The following is a 6,632-nucleotide window of genomic DNA, read 5'->3' as shown; positions in this document are numbered from 1 at the left end:
AAGTGTTCTTTTCTTGATAATGACATGGAAAAATAGAATATATGTTTATCTTCCAGTAGTCTTTGCTATTGATTCAGTGAGAGTTCTCACTTAGAAGTAACTAAAAGGAAAGTCTCAGAATTAGTAAAAATTTTTGAATTATTAACCATTCAAGTTGACTTTATTTTAAATATGTTTTGTACTGATTTCAGAGAAAAAGGAAGGGAGATGGAGAGAGATAGAAACATTGATGTGGGAGAGAAGCACTCCAACTGGTAATCAAACCCGCGAACTGGGTGTGTGCCCTGAATGGGAATTGAACCTGTGACAACAAGGCAGCACTTGACTGACTGAGCCATTTTGGCCAGGGCTCAAATAGAATTTTATTAACACATTGTATGCGGGAAATGTATTTATACGTTTTACTTATATGTTTTGCGTTGACTGGTAGTAGAGCCCGGGACACGTATTAATACGTTTTTTTATAGACTAGCGGTAGAATGCGGGTAACATATAAATACATAAACTAAAGTTATCGTAATTTTACTGAACATTGCCATTTGCACAAAAAATTAGCAAAAATGGCCCGTGCCACCTGTTAGCGCGTGATAAAAACTACCCACAAACAATGTGTTAAATATTTTTCAAATATATTATTCTAGTAAAAGGTAATCAGGTACTTGAAGACATTTCACATAGCAAATAATATTGTCATAATCAAATAAAACATTTTTATTCAAATTATCTAGACAATTTGATAACTTCAATTTATTTTCTTTTTATTTTTTAGAGTTAAGTCAGTGGAGTAAGTTGAAATTATTGTTTGGTATAAAGTTAGGATAGATTTAGCATCAAGATCATTAAGTAGTCACTTGCAAATAGAATTCACCACTGTGTTATTCAGTGAGTGCATGTACATAATGAATACTTTCTAAAAGAGCTACTTGCTAACTATAATTGCCACCACCATGCTTCCTCAGTAAATGGCACTATATTATATTTCAATGAAGCTACCAGCATTCCACACATGAAGGTCAACAGAGTATTTCTAAGAATGGAACATATCCCCACTAGTGAACGACTGTTGTAGTCTATGACATAACGTATAATCAATACTTTTCTAAACGCTACGAGCAAAATGTGTCGAGAACATTCTACTTTTAGTATTCCATATTTGCTTTGTGTAAAATCTTTAAGGAGGTGTTAGAACACATTTAAAATTAATTCATACCAAACGGAATGTCTGCAAACTGTTTCCAACACAGAACATAATCACTAAATGAAACTTCTACTAATTATGTAATTAATGTTTATGACTTCAGATGTAATAAAAACTTTGGTTAAGGCCAGGGGTGGGAGGGCTAGGTGGAAGTGGGCAAAGGGGGTTGAGGGTGGAGGAATGGGGTACATTTGCAATAGTGTCAACAATAAAAGAAAGATATAACCCTAAATGAATTCTATCACATACAGGTAATTCTATCTCTTGCCCTAAGCTTGAACCTAACCATAACACTGACTCTAACTTTAATGTTAATCTGTAAACTAATCTCAATTCAAAAACTAATTCCAAGTGTAACCTCAACTGAAACCCTTTTATAAACCAAAAGGTAACCCTAACTCTAAATCTTAAATGCAAACATAACCCTAACCCGATTATATTTTAAGAAGATACTAGCAAACTATAACACTACATTCAGCATAATAGTCCTTGGTAAATGCAACTTAGATATCCTAAATTTAGTGAAACACTAAATTTAATACTAGTTGGGTTTTTTTAGTGGAAAGATATTACAGAGAGGAATTTAACACAAGAATCTCAAACACTCATATTTTCTAAGAAATATCATGATAATAGTTCATGCAGATAACTTAGTACATGAATTATTGTGTAAGTTCCAGAATTGACAAACAGGGCAAAACATCCTGAAATGCCTTTTTAAAATAATAGATTTTCATTACATTCATTTTTTAAAGTATTATCACTGTTTACTGTTTATAGTAACCTTGGGTTCTCAGATATAATGAGATTGAGTTTTTGGACAAATGGGTTGGTCTTGTCAATGTGATAAAAAGAATCATAAAATTAAAAAGTCTTTCTCAGTTCGAGGGCATAACCATTTAAATTTAGTGTTTTCAGATTTGATGCTCAATCTTCTGGGGACCCTGAGACTTATTCAGGGTTTTTCTGAAGTCAAAATTTTTTATAATACTGCTCAGATGTTATGTGCTTTTCTACCAATAGTAAGTACAAAGGTACCTGGTGGCTGGAACTTCTAGTATCTAAACATAAATCAAGACTTTGACACCAAATTGTATTTGTAGTCACTGTATTCTTCTCTGCCACATCAGTTTCTTTTTTCTTTTTTTCACTTCCATGGCTGAAAATATTTTTAGTTAGTTAGTTATCAGATTTTCAAAATGTATTGTTTTATACATTTTTTAATTTTCAGTATATTCTATTTAATAGCTATTTTTCATCACCATTTATCTCCCCTATACCCTTCTGTACTTCCATGCACCCTCCTCCTCCCACAATCACCACAATCTGCCACATTAGTTTCATTCATTCATCAAAGCATGTCCTTCTAGAAAGCACTAAAAATATTGATTTTATCAACTCTTAGCCCTTGCCTACATGCCTTATTAATTATAACAAATGGGAAGTATGCATAACACATTTCTGAAGTATGATAGCTGTCTCAAGGAAAGCACTAGTATGATTACAGTATTTGGGTTGCAAACTGAACCACCTGCTTTTTTCATGGGACGCCATTTTAACTTGAAAGAATGATTGAAAGGCAAACTATGGTTATTCAAACTTGGGTGTTAGGTAAGCATTTTTTTTAAAATAAGTAAAGTGAGGTTATCACTTCAAGGAAAACAACTGAGTATTTGTTGCCAATAATGTGTACTTTAAAAGAAAACTGTGTATTCATTTGTGATTTGGAAAATGTGCCTGTCACCATGAGCTTGACAGCTTCCAACTTAAACACTTTTTTGATGAGGTTGGTGATATTAGCAAGGGTGATTTGTTACTATTGTGGAATGAAATGTACCATCTGTTTGGAAGATCTGTATGACTTAGTGAACTGATGAAAGACCAATGCAGACCCAGCCAGGGGTTGGAGCATCATCCCATACACCAAAAACGTTGAGGTTTGATTCCCTGTCAGAGCACATACCTCGGTTTTTGTCTGGTCAGGGCATGTATAGGAGGGAACACATCGATATTTTTCTCTCACATCAATGTCTCTCTCTCTCTCACTCTCTCTCTCTCTCTCTCTCTCTTCCTCTCTCTTTAAAATTAAAAAATATATATTTTGGGGTGAGGATTAAAAAACACCACTACATAATGTTACAAAATCATGCATGGGTAACATGTACATTCAAAATGCAAAATATTCCATTTATATATTAAAAACATATTCTGAATATGCTCTTCTCTATTCATCCAACTATGGACATTAAGATAATTTCTGTATCTTCCCTATGATGAATACTGTTACAATAAACATGGTAGTGCGGCTATTTCTTTGAGATCCTGATTTTAATTTCTTGAGTAAATACCCAAAAGTAGGATTGCTGAATCGTATGGTGGTGCCATTTTAAATATTTTGATTCATCTCTATAGTATTTCCCATAATAACTTTGCCATTTTACATTTCCACCAACAGTGTCTAAGGATGCACTTTTCTCCACATCCTCATTAGCAACTGTTATATTTTTTGTTTGTTTAAATAATAGCCTTTCTAACATCTGTTAGGTGACATCTCATTGTGATTTTTATTTGCTTCCCTAATGATTGGTAATGTTGAACACCTATTAATATACCTGTTGGCTATTTGTATGTCTACTTTAGAAAAATGTCTATACAGGTCTTTGTTCATTTTTAAATTTGGTTATCGGTCGTAGCTTTTTGTTATTTATTGTTTTGCTTTGAGTTGTAGGAGTTTCTTATATATATTGGATATTAACTGCTTATCAGATATATGGTTTACATGTTTTCTGCCCTTCTCTGTGTTACCTTTTCATTTTGTTGATTGTATCTTTGTTGAACCATCCTTGCATCCCACAGATAAATCCCATTCAGTCATGGTGATGATCATTTTAATGTGCTGTTGAATTCAGTTTGCTACTATTTTGTTAATTATGTTTTTGTATATATGTTTATTCCACTTTTTTGACTTTTTTAAGGTGGTGATTATATTCTCATTCCACCCAGATAGAAAAAATTGAATAATAACTCTAGTCTTCTCATAAAACTTATAAAAATATAAATATCAGCTTTATGTTATAAAGTTTGTTGAGAAAGTGCCCAATAGGGGATATTTTAAGCCCCCAAACACCTTCTATTCTTACCCCCATGAAATTGATATGTGTAATTAGACATAGGCAGTGGAGTTAGCAGTGGCAGGAGTTCTCTTCAAAGGAAATGAAAGGCTTATCCCAGGATGCTTACCCATTGGAGGATGCTGGAGCAAAGAAAAGAATTCCTGCAGCCTGAGCCTTGACCAGAACCCAGAAAAGAAAAGACTAGATTAAAAGTGGGCAATGACCTCTTTTCCAAACTCACCAATCAGATAAGTCACCCTTGCTCTTATGGTTTGGAATGAGTGAGGGAAATTAAAAGATGGTAGACTCCCTGCCCCTGCTTCAAAAATTGTAGTTGTTTTGTTTTATATGGGCTCCTTTAGAAAAGCAAGACAACAAAAATAAGGATGCTTACCCTAATATCTTCCAGTGTTTGTCCATGGACAGATCATTTTTTTATTGCTATAACCAGAATATACCCTTAATTTAATGTTCTGTTTACCTCATTAAACATTTATTGTATTAAAATTTAATCAGTATAAATTTTCCTATGTAAAATTCCACATTCTTTATTCATAATTAGTTTCATCTGCCAAAAATGGTGCCAATGTGTCCCTCTGGAATATATGTATTTTCTAGGAATCTGACTCTTTTGCAATTCAGAAACTTAAGAATCAATAAATTATACTTTCCTTCAAAATTTTGAGCTTTAACTTAATAGTGCGGTCATTGAGTAGCTGTTACATAATGAAAGTGATAGTCCACACGGTAAGAGATAGAGAGCTTAGTAAGAGAGGGAAGACATACCCGGCACCCATAGTAACTATGTGTCCAGTACTCTCAGTGCAAACACATTTGTGTGTGTGTGTGTGTGTGTGTGTGTGTGTGTGTGTGTTAAATTTATTGATTTCAGAGAGGAAGAGAGAGGAAGAGACAGACAGAAACATCAATGATGAGAGAGAATATTGATCGGCTGCCTCCTGCACGCCCCTTACTGGAGATTGAGCCCACAACCTGGACACATGCCCTTGGCCAGAATTGAACCTGGGACCCTTTAGTCTGCAGGCTGAGCTAAACCAGCTAGGGACAAACACATTTATTTTGTTCTGATACTTTTCCAGGGGTCAAGATACTACTCATCAGTGACTATAACTTATTTCTGGATGCAAGAAACTCTGAAATACTCTTAAAAAGTTACTCTTTTGAAATCAAAATCCTAGCAAATTACTTATTAATATCAACAAACTTATTCTAAACTTTATTTGGAGAGACAAAAAGAAAACTCCAACAAACAGAATAGACTTCACAATATTGAAGGTGGACTAAATTGGAGGTCTAATATAAAGTTACAATTATTAATACAGTGTAGTATTGGTGAAATAATAGAAAAATAAATCAATGAAACAGAAGAGAGATCATAAATAGGGCTTCTATAAATATAGTCAACTAAACTTAAAATGGATCATTAACCTAAATGTAAAACACAAAACTGTAAAACTCCTAGAAGAGACCATATGAGCAAACATAGGTACAATTGGGTATAGGGACTCCTATCTATATCCAACCTTAAGGACAATATCCATAAAAGAAAATTTGATAATCTTTATTAAAATTAAATATTTCTGCTCTGTGAAGGACAATGTCAGGAAAATTAGAAAAAAAGGCCATAGATAGGGAAAAAAATATTTGCAAAAGATACCACTGACAAAGAATTGTTACCCAAAATATACCAAAAAAAACCACCTTAAAACTTTGCAATAAGAAAAATAGCATAGCAATAAAAATAATTAGGCAAAAACATTAATAGAAATTTTATCAAAGAAGATAGGTCAATGACAAACTAACATGTGAAAAGTTGTTTTGCATTATGTCACCAGGAAAATTCAAATGAAAACAACAAAAAGATACCACTACGCACCTATTAGAATGGTCAAATTCTGGACCATTGACAGCACCAACTGCTGAGAATGATTAGGAACAACAGGATTCTCATAAAATGCCAGTTGAAATGAAAAATCGTACCATTACTTTGGATGACAGTTCAGTGGTTTCTTGGAAAACTAAACATACTCTTACCACACAATCCAGTAGTCATACACTTTGGTATTCACCCAAAGTTGAAAACTTATGTCCACACAAAAACCTGCATGAGGATGTTTATAGCAACTTTATTCAATATTACCAAAAGTTGGCAACAACCAAGATATCCTTCAGTAGGTGAATGAATAAATAATCTGATATATTCAGAACATAAAATATTATTTAATACTAAAAAGAAATGATTATCAGGCCATGAAAAGACATTAAGGAAACTTAAATATATATCACTAGAGGCCTGGTGC

Source organism: Myotis davidii, unplaced genomic scaffold (genome assembly GCF_000327345.1).
Source record: "Myotis davidii unplaced genomic scaffold, ASM32734v1 scaffold41, whole genome shotgun sequence".
In the NCBI taxonomy this organism is placed as follows: domain Eukaryota; kingdom Metazoa; phylum Chordata; class Mammalia; order Chiroptera; family Vespertilionidae; genus Myotis; species Myotis davidii.
This window is presented reverse-complemented; position numbering follows the sequence as displayed.